Source organism: Rattus norvegicus, chromosome 15 (assembly GCF_036323735.1).
Source record: "Rattus norvegicus strain BN/NHsdMcwi chromosome 15, GRCr8, whole genome shotgun sequence".
Taxonomy (NCBI): Eukaryota; Metazoa; Chordata; class Mammalia; order Rodentia; family Muridae; genus Rattus; species Rattus norvegicus.
The window spans coordinates 19,009,762-19,032,818 of NC_086033.1; the positions used below are offsets into that span (position 1 = coordinate 19,009,762).

The window sequence follows — 23,057 nt, forward strand, 5'->3', positions numbered from 1 at the left end:
TAGTAAAACAGAGGCTTCAGCTTACGGGGAGTCACCCACCTATATGGGTGGATGAGTGGGCACCGGTGTCATGAAAAGTTAAATCATTCTCCAGGGCTACAGAGCTGCGAAGGGCAAAGCTAGCATTGAATCCCACTGGCTCCTGCCTTAGTCTCTACCGCCGGCTGGTGTCAGAGAGGAGCCTAGTGGTAAGAAAAGGAAAGTGACTACTGGGGGCACTTTGAGAACTTGGCCTCTGGCCTGGAATCCAGCCTCCAGACATTTTCCTGGCCTGAGCCCAGCCGGCTGCCCTCCAGCCAACTCGTGACACCATCCTAGTGAACGATAGAGTCTGCTGTCAAGAGTTTCCGCTCCAGAAGAGCCCCAACCCGACTGCCTTCAGAGATGACCTATTAATAAGGCTGTCCAGCCTGACACTGACATCCCTACACAGGCCCACCCTGTATCATGCCCCACCTCCGAGCTGGCTCTCTGCTAAGCAGTGTGTGGCCAGAGGGGAAAACAGTGGCCAAGCCAGCCAGAGTTCACCTTCCACACCCCAGCTGTGTTACCACTCCATTGCTGCCCTGTTGGTCTTCCCGGTTGCCTTGGTTTTCCTTAGGGAGAGGCAGGAAGCTGGGAGATTAGGATCCTTGGGAACCCCCCAGGGGGCCTTAAGCTGCCCAGGAATGTGCTGTTCCACAGCCTGACTGAAGTGCTCCTGGCTTTGGAGCAACTCTGAAAGCCACCTTTGTGCATGAAAAAATGAGCTGTAAAACAGATCAGCTTGAACAGGGGGAGTCTGGACCTAACCTTGAAACCCACCCAAGCCTGGTACACACTTCGTGCCACAGGAAAATCCAGGGAAGAAAGTGGGGGCCCCTGTGTGTCATCCTAGAGTTCTGCATGTGGCTAGGGGGACTGGATCCTTCAGGGGTGACCCTAGCCACACCCAGGAGCCTCAGCCACTCATGTCCTCAAAGCTGTCTCCAACTCACAGCCAGGATTTGCTCTGAGCTGGTTGTGGTTCAAGGCAAAGCCTGTGTCTGGTTTCTTCATTTCTGCAGTGACAGATAACCTAGGTTCTCTGGCTCCTAAGGGAGTGTCCAGCACAGGCAGATGGGTACTAAAAAAAGACCCAGCATGAGGACAATTTCAGACTGACCAACCTGCTGTCACCAGATACAGGGATGTCGGCACATCACTTAAGTTTTCTACTCATTTCCTTGTGTGCAAGAGTTACCATCTAAGAGACTCACTGTGGGAATTTCATAGGCTGGGGCGTGTTTCGAACAGTCCTATGTGTGTAGACTGTGCACCAGCTTTTCTGTGTCATTAGAACTGTTTTCATCATTAGCCATCTCGGGCTTTGCCCTGAGCCCTGACCAGCTTTCCTGAGCAAATCCTGGCTTTGACTTGGAGACAGCTTTGAGGGTGTGAATGGCTGAGGCTCCTGGGTGTAGCCCACTCCACGGGGTGGGGGCACATTGACCATTTCCTCCTGATGTTCACCTGGAGAAGATGATGGCCTCTGCCACCAGCATAGCCAGACAGAACAGAAAACCAAAGACAAAATGCAAACACTGTGAGCCTGGAGAGGAAGTCAGACAGAGCTGCTTGTCTCAGGCACATTATGAGCTTCCCCGGAACTGTAGAAGCTTTAATCTGCAAAGTCAACCCCCTGGTCATAACCAGGGTTACTAGAGGGAGTAAATTAAGGTACTTCTAATTTGTGGAAGCAAAATTTTCACACCACTGTTTGGAACATTCCAGAAGCTTTCCTAATTGACCAGGTAGGCATACCTTGCTTGACATTTCAGAGATGACTATAAACCTGCTTTCCGGGGTTGGGGATTTAGCTCAGTGGTAGAGCGCTTGCCTAGCAAGCGCAAGGCCCTGGGTTCGGTCCCCAGCTCCGAAAAGAAAAGAAAAGAAAAGAAAAGAAAAGAAAAGAAAAGAAAAGAAAAGAAAAGAAAAGAAAAGAAAAGAAAAGAAACCCTGCTTTCCTGAATAGGAGCCATATTTTAAGCATTACCTGAACCTTTCCTCAACTTACACCAACAGTTAACAAAAAGATGGGACAGATCTCTGGACTTGATGGACTCACTGAAATGAAGTGTTTCTTCCTCATGGACCCCAAGAGGCGCAGCTGGGCCATGCTGACTTGGGGCCACACAGCCCCCTGGAGGACTCCTACTCTCCAGCACCCAGATTAGTGGTTTGCGGGGTCCTTATTAGGATTCCTCCATACCAATACCTCATCTCACTCTGCCTACCACCTCAGATAGCAACTCTGAGGGAAGCCAAGCCTCCCCTCAGCTCCCCAGGACCATGGGAGGTGGCATGTAGACCAAGCATGGGTCTAGAGCCCGTAAGATGTGAGGAGGCAGCATGACCACTTAGTTTAGACTGGGCTCTTGTGCATAACACTGACAGACGCCACATCACAAAGTGAGAGAAACTCAGGAAGGGGGAAGAAGAAGAGGAAGAGGAGGAAGAGGAGGAGGAGGAAGAGGAGGAAGAGGAGGAGGAGGAAGAGGAGGAAGAGGAAGATGAGGAAGAAGGGGAGGAGGAGGAAGAGGAGGAGGAAGAAGGAGAGGAGGAAGAAGAGAAGGAGGGGGAGGAGGGGGAGGAGAAGGAAGAGGAGAGCTACAGAGCAGAGACTGCCGGCTTTAGTTTTTGCTCTCCTCCGCAGAGCATCCATATTCTTTTGGAAGATAAAGCTACCACCTTCATGCCTGCTGAGACTCACTGGTCTGGTCTTTGGTTCTGAGGCTTTTCAGACTCTGCCTGTCTGGCACAGAGCCACATGATCCACCTACTTTTCCTCAATCAATTTTCACCAGCATCTACAAGGGAGGTCTACCCTCATCCCCTTTTCACAACTCAGGAGGCTGAGGCTCAGGGCCGATCAATGAGAAAGGCCAAGGTCGGGCTGCTCTGAACTCTTCCCAAGCAGGAAGTCCTGTGTGGGCCACACACACTGTATCCTCACCCTACGTCCTCCCCAGCACCTGCCCTGGGTGTGGAGGAGGAAATAGACCTAGCATCAGGAGCTGACATTCCTTAGAAATCAGGGGGTGTGGTGGGTCCAAACGGAGGCTTCAGGCCTCAGTTTCCTTGCATGTAGAGATAAAAATACACATTTGACTTTATCCTAGCATTCAGCAGGCAGAGGCAGGTGGATCTCTGAGTTCAAGGCCGACCTGGTCTACAGAGCAAATTCTGGGATAGCCAGGGCTACACAGAGAACTCCTATCTCAGAAAAACAAACAGAATCACATTTGGTGTTGTCACTCATGAGAATTGGTATCTTGGGGGTTGGGGATTTGGCTCAGTGGTAGAGCACTTGCCTAGCAAGCGCAAGGCCCTGGGTTCTACTCTACTCAACTCCCTTTCTCCTTTTGTCTTAATTCCCGGGCCCCATCCGGCAGCATGGTGCTACCTTCGCTTAAGGTCAGGCTTTTAAACTGAGTTAACCCAACCTAAACTCTCCATCACAGACAGAGGTTTGTCTCTTAGATGATCCTAAATCCTGTCAAGTTAACAAATTGGCTTGGACACCTACTGGGTACAGAGTATGAGGTGAAAAGCCACTGGGAAGAACTGAATACAGAGCCCACTAAGAGACGAATAAACCCCACAGAGGCCCTGGCAAGTGCTGGGGACCCGGAGAGAGCAACATGGAGGGTTAAACACTACAGGGCCCCAGGAGGAGGCCCTGGTATACTGGTTCACCTGGATGAAAGACTGACCAGGTAGAGGAAGGAATCAGATTTGAGGAGAATCTAGCCAGGCCTGTAGTGTGAGATTCTACACCCTGTACTAGGAGCCAAAAGAGCAAGGATCAGGATAAATGTCCTTTTTGGAGTAGGTGTGGCCTTGTTGGAGGAAGTATGCCACTGGGGGATGGGCTTTGAGGTTTCAAATGCTCAAGCCAGGTCCTGAGTCTCTCTTCCTGCTGTCTGCTGATCCTGATGTAGAACTCTCAGCTCCCTCTCCAGCACCATGGCTGCCTGCGTGCCACAATGCTTCCCACCATGAGGATAACAGACTAAGCCTCTGCACTGTAAGCCAGCCCCAATTAAATGTTTTCCATTATAGGAGTTGATGTCATGCTGTCTCTTCACAGCAACAGAACATTGATTAACACGGGAGTAAAGAGAGGCCGGGGAGAAGATAAGAAGATAAAAGGATAGAAACAAACCATTCTTTAAGAGCTAACCCTGCCCAAGGTACACAGCCAGGTCCCGTGAAGCACAGTTAACAGCCTTGACCCCGGGCCTGGAACTCACATTCCTCCCACAGACACCAAAGTCAAGGTCTCCCAGAAACATGCACAGCCCAGCTAGCCTGTACCTACACTCTGGCTTGGGGTTCACTCTTCTCATCCATAGTGCACGAAGACAAATTAAGAATGCCTTCTCGGAGTTAGAGAACGGTTAGCTGGTGAAGTGAAGGCCTGAGCTTTTGTCCCAGAATCCACATAAAAAAAAGCTAGACATCCCATTGTAGGGGACAGATTAGTCTTTGGGGCTTGTTGGACAGCCACCTAGCCAGCAAGAAACCTTATCTCAAAAACAGAAAGGGGGGGAGGGAGGGAGGGAGGGAGAGAGAGAGAGAGAGAGAGAGAGAGAGAGAGAGAGAGAGGGAGAGGGGAAGAGAGGGAGAGAAAGAGAGAGGGAGAGAGAGAGGGAGAGAGGGAGAGAGAGAGGGAGAGAGGGAGAAGGAGAGAGAGAGGGAGAGAGGGAGAGAAGGGAGAAAAAAGAAAAGAGAAGAGAAGAGAAGAGAAGAGAAGAGAAGAGAAGAGAAGAGAGGAAGAAAAATAAAGTGAATAGCACCCAAAGACACCTGGGGTAGATCTCTGCCCTCCACACACACCACACATATGTACCTCTTGCACACATGCATACACACACACATGCATACACATGCACACCACCCACGGGTACTTGCTGCAGACACACACATGCATGTACCTGTTATACACTCACAGTACACACATGTACCTGCTGTACACACACACACACACTCACACACACACACACACACACACACACACACACAGGGTTTAGAGGAGATATGCAAAAACCCCTCCTAAGGGGTTGGGGATTTAGCTCAGTGGTAGAGCGCTTGCCTAGCAAGCACAAGGCCCTGGGTTCGGTCCCCAGCTCCGAAAAAAAAAAAAAAAGATAAAAACCCCTCCTAACTATTGGACTGCCACAAAATCGCTCCACATGACAAAGGAACCCAAGCCCACATCTTCGGCTTCAATGAAGCTGAACCGTGGGCTCTGAGGGATAAAATTTGCTGTGCAGGGTCACACTAGCAGTTCAAGACTGAACCCTGGCTACGGGGAAGCCCAAAGCCCACGTTTTCAGTTTCCCAAGCATCAGGATTAAAGTTGTGCTATGGTCAAAATAAATGTTCACTGCCAGGAAGGTAACAGCACCCCCTCCCCCGGGAGCCTCAGCAAACAGGGTCCGAAAGTTCAGAAGCATCGTATTTCTTTCTGGGAGGTGGAACAGGAGAGACCGAATCAAAGCTTTCCTGCAGGCTGCGACCCAAATCAGAGCTCCCTGGCTGGGCCAGGACCAGCTCTCAGATAACAGGGAGTCTACCATGGTGCCTGAATAAGTGGCTTTGTTCAGGGAGAAATCAGATCTCGGAGCCTGGGGCCTAGGGAAGAACAAGGCCTGGATATTTCTTTTGCCATCTACTATCTAAGCAGACTGAAGACAGAGGCAGTCTGGGAAGCCGGATAAGCCCCATTCTGTCACAGTGATAGCTTTCTCCTAAGGAACCTTGGAAAAGGGCCTGAGGTGTCCCCAGGGAATGGGAACTCTGCAAGGACTGGACCGGAATCGGGGGCAGAATGGTGTCCATCATCCTGAGGGACAAGAAAAGGTTTTCTCTCTCTGCCTAGCCTCTTAGAAATGTCTTGGGTCATTTGGGGGTGCATGATGTGACAAATGTTTGTGGAGGGTCCCCCAAGCTCGGAAGCAACCAGCTTCTACAAGGGCCTGGTGGCGGTGCTGACCCCAGCTAGGTACAGATAGTGACTGTTAGTTCCCTGAGGCTGCTGTCAAAAACAATGGGAAACTGACTGGATGGAAACAACGGAAAGATTTTTCTTTCCCAGTTCTAGAATGGAAGTCGAATGTTGATGGGGGACTTCTCAGCAAGGCGCTAGGGATGCCTTTCCCTACCTCTGCCATGGCTAATAATAGAGGTCCTCGGCTGACACATGCCCAGATCAATCCAGTCTCTCATGCCAGCTTCCCCTTCCTCAGACTGTGTCTCTTCTTCTAAAGATGGCATCGGGGGGTTTAGAGATGCCCAACCGGCAAAATGCCTGCTGTGCACACGAGACCTAAGTTTGGATCCCAAACACCTCCATAAAAGCCAGGGTCAAAGGCATGTACCTGAAACCCCAGGCCTGGAGCTCATCGACCTGCCAGCCTAGCCAATCAGTGAGCCAACCATAGTTCAGTGAGAGACCTTGTCTCAAAAAATAAGCTAGAAAGGGATAGCAGAAGACACTTGATGTGGACACGTGGTCTCTAGGCATTATTCTCTACAAACACCACGTGCATATATACATATATGAACATATATATGTATATATGTGTATATATATGTATATATATATGAAACATATGTACATATACTCACATACTATGTCAGACCAGGACCCACTCTATAAAGATCAGACAGTAGACATGAATGAGTGAATGAGCCTGTGGCTACCATAAAAAGAGCTCATTCATTTATTCTGAAAATGGTTCTGAGGCATAGAAAAGACCTCAGCCCAGCCTCAGGGCCACCTTGGTGGTCATCTTTTGCTCAGCAAGACGCATAGTATAAGTACCCAGCACTGGGAAAGAGCACTCTTTTTCCTTAGCCTTCCTGACTTTGCAAAATATTCTAACTCTAGTTACCATGGCAATGGTTGAGTTCCAGTATGGACGGACATGCCTCAAAGGACCAGCTGCCCCTCCTGGGTATCTGAACTCACTCTCCAGGACCTCCATCCTCCAGTAATCCTGGGGCGAGGGAGACAGAGAAAAACCTTATGGTGATAGGGACAGAGTTTCTGCCACTCTTTGGGGACTTGAGTTGAGATTTAGGGTCTATGAAATAGGAGATTTGAATATGCTTGGCCCATAGGGGGTGGTACTCTTAAGAGATGTGGCCTTGTTGAAGGAAGTGTGTCACTGTGAGGGGTGGGTCTCCTCCTATGCTCAAGTTTCACCCATTGTGAAAGAGCTTTCTCCAGCTGCCTGAGGATGCCAGTCTTCTGGTTGCCTTTGGAACGAGATGTAGAACTCTCAGTTCCTTCTCCACCGCCATGCCTGCCTGGACACTGCCAGGCATCCCACCTTGATGATAATGGACTAAACCTTTGAACCTGTAAGTCAGCCACAATTAAATATTTTCCTTCATAAGAGTAGGTCATGGTATCTCTTCACAGCATTGGAAACCCTAAGATAAGAGATCAAGAAGAAACTTCAGACTCTCAGAGAGTTATGTCCCAAGAGTTCATACCCCCAGGAAGTGGTGTCACCAAGAACAAATCTGGTCCAAGGCCCTGTTCCCCTTGGGTCCGAGAGTCAGCATGTCCCCTAGCGAGTATGCTCTAAATGCCACAGCTATTCTACCTTTAGAAACCTCATTCAGAATTGCTCACTGGTCATCCTGAGGCCAACGCAAGATCCCCTAGAGCCCCCAACCTCAGCCCTCCCTGTAGAAGGTCAATTGTTTTCTTTCTGCTAAGATCCCTACTTGGGTCCTTCTTGGTAACTAGATGCAAGATTTTGTAACCAAAAGATACACAGCACACTGCTTCTTGCAAATCTGCTTCCTTTTTCCTGAAAGACTCAACCATCAGTTAAACCAGATAGCTGTCTGTGACCTGGAAAGACATGTGCACCCTAATGGCCTTTCTTCCCCACCCCTGTCAGGTATCACCAGGTTCCTGGTCATTGTTGCTCAATCCCAGAGTCCTAACCTCTTTCCATTCTCATTTAACATGAAGACAACCAGTGGGTACTGTCTGCCACAATTGGCTTTTCTCACTTAACACCATATTCCTGAGATTCATCAGTGTTGTCCCGTGTGTCTGGGACAGATCTTTAAGCATTCCACTGTGTAACCTGTCCAAACTATGGTTGACTGACATCCGGGTGTTGTCCACATGGAGACAGGAGGATTCAGTGGCCAGCCTGTCTGCAAGCTTCAGGTCCAGTGAGAGACTCTGTCTCTAAAAGAGAATGTGGGGCTGGAGAGATGGCTCAGTGGTTAAGAGCACTGGCTGTTCTTCCAGAGGATATGGGTTCAATTCCCAGCCCCAACATGGCAGCTCACAACTGTCTGAAAACTCCTGTCCCAGGGGGATCTGACACCCTCATTCACACATACATGCATTCAAAACACTGAAAATAAAACATAATTTGAGAGAGAGAGAGAGAGAGAGAGAGAATGAATATGCAGGGTGAATGGCTCCTGAGAATGATACCTGAGATTGGTCTCGGACCTAAATACACATCACACACACATACACACACACACACACACACACACACACACACACACACACACACACACACACACGCATGAACGCTCGCACACTGCAGTACCCCTGAACTCCAGCAGTAAGAACTGGTAGGACTGAAATCACTTCTAACCCAGGTACCTGTCTCCTGTACAGATTCTCTGCTTGTCTGCACCAGGCAGCAAGCTCAGCTTTGAAGTGCAGGGATCTATTTGTCCCTGGAAGCCAGTGGTACTTCACCCAGGGATGTCCCTCATCGGAGTCAGCCCTTAGGAGCGGGGAAAGCCGTGGGTGACATCTCAGGTTTGGGCCTACCACTGCACTGCAGCCAGTGGGCACTCCTCTACCTGAGCCTCCCCAGAGACATAAACTGCAGGGAGTCACAGCACCTCAAGCAGAGGCTGAGGGTATCCGTGACTATGCACATAAAACAGCCTGCAAGAGCCCATCTTTCTTATGATTGGTCAGGTCTCTGTACTATTCCAAGGCACTGGGTGAGGTTGGCCTCTCTGAGAGGCCCTCAGACCAACCCTCCCTTGGAGACAATGACCTATATAGTTCTTACCCAGTCTTAGGGAGAGGACATCAAGGAAAGGTTCCTGAAGAGTTCTGAAGGATTGGGCCAGACAAAGAAAGTGACATCAGTCCAGGTTGGGGGAGCTTTCCGTAGCAAAGGGGAGGAAAGAAGCCCTGATAGCATTCTGGGTACCCGGAGGAGCTCAACCAGGCAGGAGGCAGAGGCTGAGGCATGCTCTAGGAGGGGACACAGGGGTCACAAGTGGACAGAACCTTGGGGCGCAGACCAGAAGCTGACATTGAGCCCCAAGGCCAGAGGCTAGACTTGGTTCCAGCATAGCATCAGGAACCTGGTCGTCACATCAGTACACTTCCCCTTTGGAAGCCTTGTAACCTTGGCCACCCCTCTGGCTTTTCAGTCTCACTGGCCTTCTTCCTCTGTACACGTGGCTTGCTAGAACCCAGCAAGCGCAGACCCACGTGCCGCACAGAGTGGGAGCTCCACAGACGCCTGCTGTTTTGTTATTTTTGTCTGGCCAAGCGACTCACTGGCTAGCATTCCAGGAGGATCCTGGCTGTGTAAAGAAGAATGGCCACCACAGGTCAGTACTAAGAGCAGTGGAGAGAGCGTGTGTGGAAAGTGAGACTGTTTTACTATTGCAAAGTCAGGCGTCTGACCAGAGCGGTGGACACACTGATTGAGCACAGAGGAGGGTTTTTCCAGCTCTGAATGTGGGGCCCTTCCTCCCTTCACTCATTGACTAAGTAATGAGGAGGGCACCATCTTCCTCACATCTAGGTCTTGTGTTTCCCTCATGTGTAAATTCCCAACGAAGGCTATCTATGGGTTCATCTCTTTACAGCCTGTTTATTTTAAAGTTTACCAAGCACATGACCTTGTCACATCTGCAGGTCACTAGGCAAGCCCGCCCGTCTGTAGTCATTTCTAGTTTGGGCAAGTGGGTAGCTAGTTTGATTGGGTGAGGGTGGCTAGTTCAGCAGGCTACCACCAGGGCCCCCTACTTTTCTTCCTCACCCACAGTTGGACCTAAACCAGCTCAAGGTATTTTATTTTGAAAATGGAACCATCAGCTTTCATTTCTTACACCAGGCAATGAAGCCCTGCCAACCCACAGCCCGATGGTCATCTTCTAGAGAGGACCATCGAGACCGAGGAGATGGCTTAGCCAGTAACATGCTCTCCCCACAAGCATAAGGACTAAGTTCAAGCCCCAGGACCTGTATTAAATCCTGAGCACAAGGCTGTGTACAGTGCACACTTGTAATCTCAGCACTGAGAAGGTGAGGATAGGAGGATTCAGTGATCAGCAAGCTCCAGGCCAGGGAGAGACCCTCCCTCAAAGGATGTAGGAATAATCATACAAGGGCAGGTCTAGGGTGGGTACATTTCTTCCTGACTGGCCTAGTCCTGCCCAAAACCATACTGGCAGCACCCCCACCTGTTCAGTGACATACTGTCTCTGCATACAATGACCACTACCTCACACAAGGCCTGAGTCATAGCCTGGGTCTCGGCAGCATTCCTGGTCTAGAAAAATGTTCTAAGTACCAGAGAAAGCCAAAACTTCCTAGATACTACCAGCCTCACCCCTGACTGTTGGAAAGCAGGCTAGACTTAGGAAACACACCAGACCTCTTTCCGTGGAGATAGCTTTCAAAAGCTTGTTACCTGTAAACTTTCCACATACCAAAACTTTGAGAGGAGAGTCGGAACCCTGAGATTCCACCTCACACCAGTCAAAATGGCATTGATCAAAAACTCAGGTGACAGCAGAGGCTGGTGAGGATGTGGAGAAAGAGGAACACTCCTCCATTGTTGGTGGGATTACAAGCTGGTAAAACCACTTTGGAAATCAGTCTGGAGATTCCTCAGAAAATTGGACATTGCACTACCTAAGGATCTAGTTATACCTCTCCTGGGAATATACCCAAAGATGAAAAGATACTCCAACATTCAACAAAGACACATGCTCCACTATGTTCATAGCAGCCTTATTTATAATAAGCTAGAAAGAACCCAGATGCCCTTCAACAGAAGAATGGATACTGAAAATGTGGTACATCTACACAATGGAGTACTACTCAGCTATCAAAAACAATGACTTCATGAAATTCTTAGGCAAATGGATGGAACTAGAAAATATCATGCTGAATGAGGTAACCCAATCACAGAAAAACACACATGGTATTCATTCAAGAAGTGGATATTAGCCCAAAAGCTTGAATTACCCAAGTTACAATCCACAGACCACATGAATCTCAAGAAGGATGACCAAAGTGCAGATGCTTCAATCCTTCTTAAAAACGGGGAACAAAAATATTCATAGGAGGGGATATGGAGGCAAAGTTTGGAGCAGAGACTGAAAGAACGGCCATTCAGAGTCTGACATACATGGGTATACAGCCACCAAAACTAGAGAAGATGAACTTGATGAAGCTAAGAAGTGCAGGCTGACAGGAGCTGGATATAGCTGTCTTCTGAGAGGCACAGCCAGACCATGTCAAATACAGAGGCCAATGCTAGCAGCAAACCATTGAACTGAGAATTGGAGGAATTAGAGAAAGGATTGAAGGAGCTGAAGGGGCTTGCAACCCCATAAAAACAACAATGCCAACCAACCAGAGTTGTCAGGGACTAAACCACTACCCAAAGACTATATACATGGACTGACCCAGGGCTCCAGCTGCATATGTAGCAGAGGATGGCCTTGTTGGGCAACAATGGAAGGAAAAGCCCTTGGTCCTGCCAAGGCTGGACCCCCCAGTGTAGGGGGGCAGGAACAGGGGGTGGATAGGGAGGGGAACGCTCTTATAGAAGATGGGGAAGTGAGGGGATAGGGGACTTACGTCCAGGAAACCGGGAAAGGGAATAATAACATTTGAAATGTAAATAAAAAAAATTCAATAAAAGAAAATAACAATAAAAAGTAAATTAAGAAAAGAGAGGAGAGTCTGTTGGCACCACTGCATTGGCCCATTTTACAGATTGCTACTGAGGTCTGCCTGGAGAAATGAAGATGATGGCAGAGCTAAGAATGGTCCTGTCATAATCTGCACTAATGTGAGCTGAGCTCAGAGTCACAGACTCCTCCCTAGCCTTTGGAACCCAGAGAAATTCAGAAAGTCACAAACTGTACTCTCCCACAGGACAGGGCTCTGGAGACAGGGCTGTAGCAGGCCGAACTTCATGGGCAGCATCAGACAACCCATGAGGACGAGCCTAAGGTCAAGTTTCCATATCCAGCTGCAGCTGGGTGGCCTTGGGAAGGTCATGTAAGGTCTCTGCGCCTCAATTTTATTCTGTACGGAAGGAGCTGAGGACAGACGATCCATTGCTATGCCTGTGGGCAGCAGAGACATCGAGCAGCGCTGTGGGTCCGTCTTGCCTGCTGGGGACTCAGCATTCGCCCTTTATGGCTCGTTGCAAGTTGGGCTCCAAACCAGAGTGGCGTGGGGCTACGAACCCCAGTTGGTGATAACCGAAATGTCTGGGACCCGTGTATAATCCACGTGCTGCCAGTCAGCATGGGAGCCTTTTACACATTATCCAGTTCCAAGGTAACCTGAGAGAGGTTCCAGGGAGCAGAGATGGGGCTACAGCTGCCCAGCCCGTTTGTAGTGAGGGGGAGGGGCACGGATACCCTGTCGTCGGGTCCCAGTTCCTGGATTGGCCCATGCCAGGAGCTCATTAAATAGCTTATTTCACCCTGTCCTCTCTATGGCTCTGAGTGGATCCAGAGGATGGAGGATGCTACAGGGACTGGACTAGAAAAAGAGGTGCTGGGGCGCACCTGTCTCCAGGCTATTCTGAAGCCGAGGGCGGATTAACTGAGGGCTGCAGTGTCTGTAGGCTGCAAGCACTGGCCCACTACATAGCCCAGCAGCTGGCTGTGTCTGACCTGGCCATGTCCCCATGTTGTGCGCAGAGCTGCAGTTCCTAATCTGTGGGTCAGAAGCCCTTTAGGGTTGCATATCAGGTATCCTGCATATCAGATGTTAGCATTATGATTTAGAACAGTACCAAAACTGCAGTTATGAAGTAACAATGAGATAAGTTTACGATTGGGGGTACACCACGTTAGGAACTGTATTAAAGGGCCGCAGCATGTGGAAGGTTGAGAGGCAATGGTCTAGAGGGAACTTGAATTGTGCCCCTTGACCTTAATCCCTTGCCTCTTTAAGTGAGAAGGAGCAGAGGGCCAGGACGGAATGCTCTTGTAGTATTCTTTCTCCTATTCCTTCTCTTCGTTGTTCACAAAGGGTAAGTGTTAATAGTTAATATTATAATCAAGAGAAAGGGTTTTCTGTGAGTTTAGGATTCTTTTTCTTTTACAGAAGACATCCCCACAGGAGTTAAATCATTTGCCCAAGGCTACATAGCTGGAAGAATGGCATTGACTCTAGCACCAACCCTGTTGGAACCAGAGGCCCTCGTTCTCTTGTAAGGTGAGGCCATGCGTCTCCTTTCTCCAGGACCCGGCCCTGAAGGTGCTCCCACTCTAGCCTTGCCAGCGACCCCAGCTCTTCCGAGAACTCAGAGGCGTGGGTCTCTACAGACCTTGGGGAAGCAACCAGTGGAAAGAGGTACAGGCAACAGCACCCCCATGCCAGCTCCACCAGCTCCCTGCTTATTCATTAATAAAAGAATGCCCAGGCTATTTGGGGCACCTGTAATTTTCTACTTGAATAACCAGGGACGTGGCTGCCTGCCCGCTCCTCTGCCCTGCTCATGGCGCCAGAATGGAGGAAACTCGATCTCGCCTAAGGTAACGCGATCTGAGCGGAGCTTACAGATGATTTCCCTGCCTTTGTCCCATTCTAGAGATCCCGCTGCCCCCACCCACCCCCGTACCTCTCCCAAAGGAGCCTTGAAGGAAAACCCAATCCAAGTTTGGATGCTGGAGAAGAGGCGGCTTCTTCTAGGTGCGGGAAGCAAGTGCGGTTGTCCATTTGCAGACTGTCAGCCTTTGGGCACGTGACACAACCTCTGAGCCCCAGGCTCTCCCTCTGGATAATGAAAACAATCACTCCCCATGGCAGGTTCAGATCCAAAGAGGTACTTGGTGTTTCGGATGAGTGACCTGTTATTGCTCCTGCACATTTCAAGGATAAGAAAGGGATCATTCTGGAATACTGTGGGGTCAGAGAGACCGTATGACCCAGGTAAGACCCTGTAGTTGGTAAATGGGTAAGGAAACAGAGAGCTGGGGCTGGGATGAGAGTTCTGTTGCTAAGGACCAACTCTACAGCCAGCTCAATCTCCAGAATCCATTTTTTTTTCTTTTTAAATCTTGTCATAGAGGTATACATTTGCAATCCCAAGAGACAAAACAGATCCCAGGGGTTCACTGGCCAGATAGCCTAGCCTCCAGTTCCAGACCAATGAGAGACCAAAAATATAAGATGATGATGATGATGATGATGATGATGATGATGATGATGATGATGAAAGTAATAATAATAACGTTCCTGTGGAGTGGCACCTGAAGTTGTCCTCTGGCCTCCACATGCACATTCACATTCATGTACCTCCACACACATGGCCATTAGTTAAAAATAAAGGAAAGGAGGTAGCCCAAGAATCTATAGGGTGCCCAGAGACCCACAAAGACACAGGTGAGACCAGCTGAGATTCACCAAAGATAAACTGTTGGAAGGGTGAAGGTGACCCTCAAGGTCAGACAGTGAAGGCACAAGGACATTCCTCCCAGACACACGGACTGAGTCACCAGAAGGCCTCTCCTTAGGAGCAAGGGTATGAGCCAGTGAGAGGCCCCCTCCTGCCCTGCTGATATCAAATCCCTCAGGATTTTCAGAGGAGAAAGTTTGCCAATTGCCAGCCACATCTGAAGGACTTGGGAACTAGCCAGTGCTTTGCACACAATACCTCCCCTAAGAAAAAGCAAAACCATCTCCTGTGTTCCCCATTAGTCAAGCTGGAAAAACAGACCCAGAGAACCACAAAGAATTGTTTAGGGATTTTACTACCTGCTAAGACAATGTGTAACACTTTTCTCAGGAAGAGAACAGAATCCAGAATCTAAACAATGTCCAGGATAAGATCAGCCTTTTGTAGACACACAAAGAAGTAGGATTATGTGAACTTTCATTTAAAAAAAAAATTGGGCTGGAGAGATGGCTCAGCGACTGCTCTTCCAGAGGTTATGAGTTCAATTCCCAGCAACCACATGGTGGCTCACAACCATCTGTAAAGAGATCCGATGCCCTCTTCTGGTGTATCTGAAGACAGCTACAGTGTGTACTTATATATAATAAATAAATAAATCTTAAAAAAAAAATTAAACACTGATGTCAAAATGAGGCTGGGCCAGAGTTAGCATATGCAGAACTTAAAAATATGTTCCAGAGACTGGCTCGGCCATTAAAGTCTGGGCTCACAAGACATAGCCTGGTATTTGACACATCATAAATTCCAAAAAATGTCAGCTGTTCATTTGCACGTGAGTAAAATAATTGTCTGTCCCTCTAACGATTTTGAACTCCCTCACGTACTGAGTTCCTACTGACTGTTCAGAACGGGAAGCCACCACAGGCAATGAAGAGAGAAAACCATTCTCTGCCAATGACCCGCAGTATGGGTCCTTCAGCTCCCTTCCTGCCTTACTTTCCTCAGGGTGCAGGCAGATCACCTCCAAGGGCCCTTTCTCTTAAGGCGTCTGAGTGTGTCTAGCCTAGCCCAGGATAAGCTCTGAGCTAGAATCAGAAAGAAGTTAGAGGAGGAATCAGATCTGCTCCTCGTGGAGAACCCGTCCTAGGATGTTCTTCTCCGGGTAGAACAATGCTGGGCTGTGGGCAGAGCCAGAGCTCATCTTCTGAAGGAAACTTTCTGAAGAAATGTCTCCGAGCAACTGGCTGCAGAAGCCCTTACCGAAGCACAAAGGCTTACGGTGGGTGGCTCCCTTCCTCAAAAGCCTTCCCAGCAGCCACTCGGCATCTGAGGTACAGGTGCTGAGAGAGCTGGGAGGACCTCCACCCACACCCGCCATCTCTTTCCTTCTTAATAAGCAGTCTAACCTTGGTTGTGCTAGAATGGGGGTGCTCATTGTACATGTGTGTTCCACTCAGATCCTCTTGGCAAAGCCAGAACACCCACCCATCCCGCTGCCGGCTCACTTCACAGAGAAACTAGTCGTGGCTGGTGGGGAGGTGCTGCAACCAGTGGTGTTAGGGCTGGGCACACATCCAGGGAACCCTCTTTCCAGTGTACAGTAGCCCATGATCAATGGTGGGAATTATAGAAACGCATCCCCACTGCTTCAAGGGGCATCAGTGCTGTGGTACCAAGCCTCTCTAGAGCCACCATGACTGAGGTTGTACTCACAGGACCCCCACATCATTGCCCAACCGCTTCCCCTGCCATAGCTGGTTCCCTGATGCTTTACTGACCTCCTATAAGAACTGTCCTACAATAAATCACCTGCCCCAAGAGTTCCCATTCCAGACTCCTTCTGGGATATCCAAAGACATGATAGTACCCATCTCCTCCAAACTACAGGGAGGACCCAGGAAAAGAATGCCAATGTCTACACATGGTAGACGCTCAGTTGACACCATTACCACCCTTCTTCCCATTATTGTCATAGTTAAGGCCAGGCCTGAGGCTAGGACAGCCTTGGCGTGCAGGAAGCATTGTATTTGGACTGGCGAACACGGTGAAGAAAGATTACCAGCTTCCTTTTATTCCTTACTTAATAGTAGTGAATTATTTTTCCAATAAAAGCAACAAAAGTTCAATCTAAAGAAAAAAAACCTTTTCAAAAATGAATGAATAGAAGAATAAAATACCCCTACCACTTAAGTATAATTTCTGAAGAAATTTTAAATTATATTCTTCCAAATGTTTTCCACAGATATTTATATAATGCCTATATAGAGACACTCATATGTACACATAAACATGTATAACTGATACATATAATTGCATGCATAATATGTATAAATATATAAGCAATACCAAATTCTATAATATAACACTACAAAAGTCATAATGTACAAAATTTTAGCCCCAACTGCACATTGTATAGAGACAGCACAGTCCATTTAACCAATCCCTAGAGCAGAATATTTACTTCATTGACTATCACTTCTTTTTTGGTGGTGGGTATATATGTGTACATGTCTGTAACGTGCATGTTTGTGTTTGGGTACGTGTGCACACACATGTACAAAGACCAGAGGTCAACATCAAGTGTCTTCACCAGTCACTATCTTATCTTTTGAAACAGGATCATTCACTGAAGTCACCAATTTCCACTATACTGTCCGATGAGCTTCAGAGAGTAGCCCATCCCTGCCGGGGCTGGGATTGCAGGGACACGCCTACCTTTTTGTTTATGTGCCGGGGAACTGAACTCAAATTCTCACACTTGCACAGAAAATACTTTACCAAGACTGAACGAGTTTCTCAGCCCCAGTCGTGTTCTTAGGAACAATGCTGGCTGGTGAACATCCTTGACCATATATGTCTCTGAGCATGGCTCAAACCTTTAAGCCAAATTCTTAGAACTAGAACGGCACAGGTATTGGGGTGCTGGCTCATGGAGTTCCCACCATGCCTCCAGCAGCATGGTGATAAGTCCAACATTCTCACCTGGAGTGGAACAGAGTGTTCACGTCCCCACATACTCTCCAACAACATTGCCGTTGTGTTTTCGTTTATTTGCCAGTCTGACAGGAGAAACATAATGAGCTATTGTTGTTACCGTGTGTATTTTTCCTTGGTTTCTGGGGAGGCCAAGCATCTCTTCTTACTCTTGTAGGCTGTTTTAGGTTTTGCCTGCTGAGAACTGCCCTTGTCCTGCACTGGCAAGGCCTCTCTAGGTATCTCCTCCCTTCCCTTCTCCCTGTCCAGAATCACAGGCTCGGCGACTCCCTGGGGTGTTGTTTCATAATCTTGCAAAACTCGGCTTGCTACTGGGTAAGTGTCCGGGCAGGCAGAGTTTTAGCCTTCTGCCCTGAAGCCCCTGGGCTAGGATTAGTGGAGATCCAATTTCTGGGACTCCAAGCACCTCTCACCAAGTACCCCACCCCCAACCACATGCCTACCCCAAAGGGACAGCAGAAACCAGATCCGGTTTCTCCCAAATCCATCCAACAAATACATTCCAGGAGTGATTATTAGCGAGAGTTGAGGAATCTTTTCAGAACTTACCAGAACATTGATTTTAAGTCCAGTGCTCCTAAGAGGTTTAAAATAAGCCTATACTCAGGTCAAGGTTTATCACAGTTGAAAACCTTCCAGCCATTGGCTAAGAATTCCACTGGGTAGCAGTCCAACTCTGGGTGGGTACAGTTGCCCATATACAGAAAGACACATGTCAGGTCCATGACCGAAAATTAAGTAAAAGGACAGCCTCTTCCTCTCACAGAGTGGGGGATGGGTGAGCCAGGGCTCATGTGAGGTACCAGGAGCCTGCCAGTGTTGACTTTGGACTCTGGGACCTTGACCATGTAGGTGCAGCTTTTGTTCTAAGTACATATATAACCCTGCCTGCCAGTGACGTGAACTGACCCAGCTCCAGGGCCATGGCAAGACAACTGGTGGGTCACTGGGCAGAAATTTAGTACTGCAATCCAGTGCTCCCTTAAACTGGAATCACCCAGACAAACAACTCCTTCCAGTGTGAGTTTTCAAACTCATTAAAGGAATTGCTGAGATCCACAAAATGCTTGCCAGGGAGGGAGGAAAAAAGTAGAAACCCTTGAAAGAATGAAAGCAAGTGACTTTCCCTGCTTTTCCAAAGGTAACACTGGACTTTAAGAGACTAGCCCAGCATGGCAGCTCCATTCCAGTTCATGAGGAAGGGAATGGGGAGGAGGAGACAGTGGATGTAGAAGAGGAGAGGAGGAGGGGGAGGAGGGGGAGAGGGGAGGGGGAGGAGGGGGAGGAGGGGGAGGGGAGGAGGGGGAGGGGGGAGGGGGAGGAGGGGGAGGAGGGGGAGGAAGGCAGAGGGGGGAGGAGGAGGGAGAAGGGAGGAGGGAATGAATGGTGGAAGAGGAGGAGGTGGAGGAGGTGGAAGGGTAAGAAGTAAAGAAGGAGGTTGGAGGGGGAAGGAGTGAGGTGCATGAGGAGGTGGAGGAAAAAGAGGAGGCTGAGAAGAGGAAGTGGAAGAGGAGAAGGAAGGCAACATCTCTGAGGAAAAGGTGACACTGCCAGGCACCAGGCAATGGGTGTAGAGTCTCACTACACCACCCAAAGAAGAGATTACTGCTCTGTATTCTGTCTGGAGTCACGGTTGAACGGAAGGAAAGAAGGGAGGGAGGGAGGGAGATTGGGAGGGAGGAAAGGAGGAAGGGAGGGAGAGAAGGAGAGGGAAGGAGGGGGGAGGGAAGAAGGGAGGAGTCTAAACTCCCATCAGAAGGGATCCACAAAACAAGTCATGGATGACTTTTCCCTCCAAATGTCACCCAAGCCATGAACAGCACAGTGAAGGTGAATTGTCAGTATGGGCTGACACCCTTGGCACATCTCGTGGTGCCTGTTTGGAGCAGCATGCATAGTGCAAACACGGTTGCACGCTTGCAGCAAATGGATCATAATCTTTCCACTTTCTTATAGAAGTAGAGACGATTCCTGGGCCGAGGTGTAAGAAATTATTTACAACGGAGTCATCTGGGAATGCGGGGTTGAGGGATACAGGGATGTTAATCTTGGCTGTGCCATACACACATCGGCATCGGTTAAGTCATTAGCAGCGTCAGGACAAAACTCCCTGGGAAGCAAAGTCGAGCTGATGATCAATGGTAATGGAAGTGATAATGATGAGATTATTAAGTGACCCCATGGGGGCTTCTCAGAGCCGTCTTCTGTGTGTAATCTTTTTTTAAAAGATTTTATTTATTTATTTTTTTATATATGATGAGTACACTGTCACTGTCTTCAGACACACCAGAAGAGGGCATCAGATCTCGTTACAGATAGTTGTGAGCCACCATGTGGTTGCTGGGATTTGAACTCATGACCTCTGGAAGAGCAGTCAATGCTCTTAACCGCTGAGCCATCTCTCCAGCCCTTCTGTGTGTAATCTTAAAGACAGCCTGAACTGGTTACCCATTTTATATGTGAGAAAACTGAGTCTGCGGTTAGGAAGCTTCTTAAGGCTATGTCTGATCATAAAACCCTGTGTCTTTCCACAGGGTGTGGCTCAGGCTGGAAAGAAGTTGGTCCCCATGGCGGGCTGGATTCTGTCCCGTGTGGTGGCTATTCTCCCATTTGTATTCATGCCTGCAGCTTTTCTCCTCTGGTCTCACAACTACCCAGAGTTGCACAGTCCAGTGTAGCCCACTTTATTTAAAATGGGCTCAAAGTAAGGTTTCAGGCCCTCCACAACACCTGCCACCCTGTGAGAGATGAATGGTCACCTGTGGCCAGCAGTGGCATCCTGACATCGGGGAAGCCCATGCATTTATCAGAGGGTACCTCATCTCTCCCAAGCACAGCAGTTGATGAACCTATGCTCTGAGACTCTGAGAACATGTCAGGTCAGGAAGCTGGACGTCACCAGCATCCTCTAAGCCCCCGTAGTCCTGCACCATGCACTACTGGGGTCCCCAAAAGCAAGCTTCATTGCAACTTCTAACGCCCCAATGCCATGGAAGATAAACTAAGCACCTAATTGTTTCTTAGGGGGCGATAGTCATTGTGGGCGTGGTTTGTGCTACAAGGTGATTTGGTGACATCTGCTAACTTTTTAGATGCTAACTTTTTTTCTTGGCTGACCATCTCAATTCATGATATCTACCCACAGAAGCCAGCACGTGGTCAGGGAGACAAGCACGGGGCAGGTGGAGCAAAACCATTTGTAATAGCCCCAAATCAAAACAAACTACACGTCCAACTAAAGGAAACTGTTTTAACAACTCAAAACAAAGCCTCAAAAAATCTCACACTGCACAGCCTCGTGTCGAGGAAGTAAATGGAGCATGAGCTGACACAGAAACCTCCCAGCTCAGTTTAAAGGGCTTGCCGGGCAAGCAGGAGGGCCTGAATGCTATCCCCAGCAGCTATTTCAGAAAACCAGGTATGATGGTGCAAATACATGGTTCCCGTTGCCGGGAAGGCAGAAGCCGGCAGATCTTTGGGGCTCACCAGCCAGTCAGTTTGGCCTAATCAGCAATGGTGGCCAGGCCAGTGAGAGACACAGTGTCCAAACGCAAAGTGGGCAGCACCGAACATTGTCCTATAACCTCACACAAGCATAAGAACACACAGAGAGACAGAGACGGGGGGGGGGGGAGACAGAGAGACAGAGAGACAGAGATAGAAAGATAAAGACAGGCAGAAGCAAAGATAGTTAACAGAAAAGGAAAACCCTATGACATAAAAAGCAACCTGCAGAGCTGGGCGCGTGCCCACTGTAATCCGAGTGCTTGGTACGCTGTCAGGATTCTGAATTCTGGGGCAGCCTAGCCTATACGATCAGATCCTATTCCAACCTCCCTAAACCCCTCAAAAAAGTACATTGAAAACAAAACAGAGCAAAAAACCTACCAAAGACCCTCGTGGAGCATCGAAAAGTAATGGTGCTGGGACTGCAGTGAGCTCGGGGCTCACTGAGAGGGTGAGGAAAAATAGAACTCCACAGCTCGGCATGCCCTGGACTATTCCAATGTGTGCCTCTGAGGCAGCAAGGGGTGCCTCACCCCCTGAGATAACTGCTTTGCAAGCTTTTGAGGAGCTAAAACACCGTCAGCATCGAGACCAGGTGTGGAAAGGAATAGAGGGGCTTATCCTCTGGCTTAGGCAGGTAGACTGAGCTTGGATCCTAGAGGGCAGTTATCTGGGCTTCCAGGGAGAGCCTGAGAGGAGATCCAAGTCGGCCTGAGCTACATAGTGAGGTTCTATCTGAAAAAGCAGTGAGGAGACCTTTGAAGCAGGACCTGTGACAATTTTCTTCTCTACTGTGCTACAAACCCAACAGCAGAGAGCTGAGTCCCAGCATGGAGAGCTGCCCCAGAGTTAAGCAGCGGCTCTAACGGAGCCAGCCCTTAATTGGGATGGCTGAGTTTGGGATTTCCTCATCCCTGGGAACAGAGGAACAAGAAACTAGCAGATGTCACCTCATACTATAGGGCAGCTTTGTGAAGTCAAGATGCTGGGGACAGAAGGCATAGGTGGCCCTTGTTACCCACGGTGGTGTGGCCTCGCTGAGTGGGTGGTCTGTTGGGTGGAAGTCAGGGCTCTTGCGTTAAAAGCGTCCAAACTTTAAGATTAGCTTAGTAGAAAGAGTGGCTCAACTGACCCTGTAAGAAAGGGTTTCTGTGCTTCCTCCTCTGTCAAGTGAAGCAAAAGCCAGGCATGGGGAGGCCCTCCTGTACGTCAGGAAGCTGAGGTAGGAGGATGTGAGTTCCAAGCCAACATGAGAGCCGAGGTAGGGCTGGTGAGATGGCTCAGAGTAGAGGTGTTTGCCCCACAAGCCTGGTAACGTTGGTCCAATGTGTGGTGAACAACTGTAATCCCATCTTTGATGTGGTGAGGTGAAACAGAGACAGAGGAGTTGCCTAGAAGCCTGCAAGCCAGGTAGCCTGAAGTACACGACGTGGCAGAAACAGGAGAGAAACCAGAATCGACCACGGAAAGTTATCCTCTGAACTCCTCGCTTAGATATCCACACGTCTTATATTCAGAAGCAGGGAAGGATCCCGAGTCCAATTGTCTTGAATCTACTCACAAAGTTCAACTTGCTTCCTTCCCGGGGCATTAAACAAGAACCTCATTCCTCTTAGTCTCAAAGGACTGTCAGGAGGCTTAGCTGAGGCCTTACTAATGCTGGTTTATGAAGAGCCGGGTGCCAGCCTGAGGTCACAGATGTTTGCTGTGTTATCAATGTAGAGCATTGGGAGAGCCCTCCCTTGACAAGCTCAGTCTCTGCTCTCTTGACAATTACAGTCTAAGAAGAATGGCAGTTTCGAAAAAGAAAGTGTGCCCGGAGGCGTCCACAATACCCCCTCCAAGTCTCAAGGAAAA

At 48.9% G+C, this 23,057-nt stretch overlaps 1 long non-coding RNA gene across 1 annotated transcript in view; it reads right to left on the reverse strand.

Annotated features, from left to right (window-relative positions):
- The window catches only part of LOC120096928 (uncharacterized), a 74,264-nt gene that overhangs the window by 37,767 nt on the left and 13,440 nt on the right, over positions 1-23,057 (reverse strand). The window lies entirely within an intron of this gene.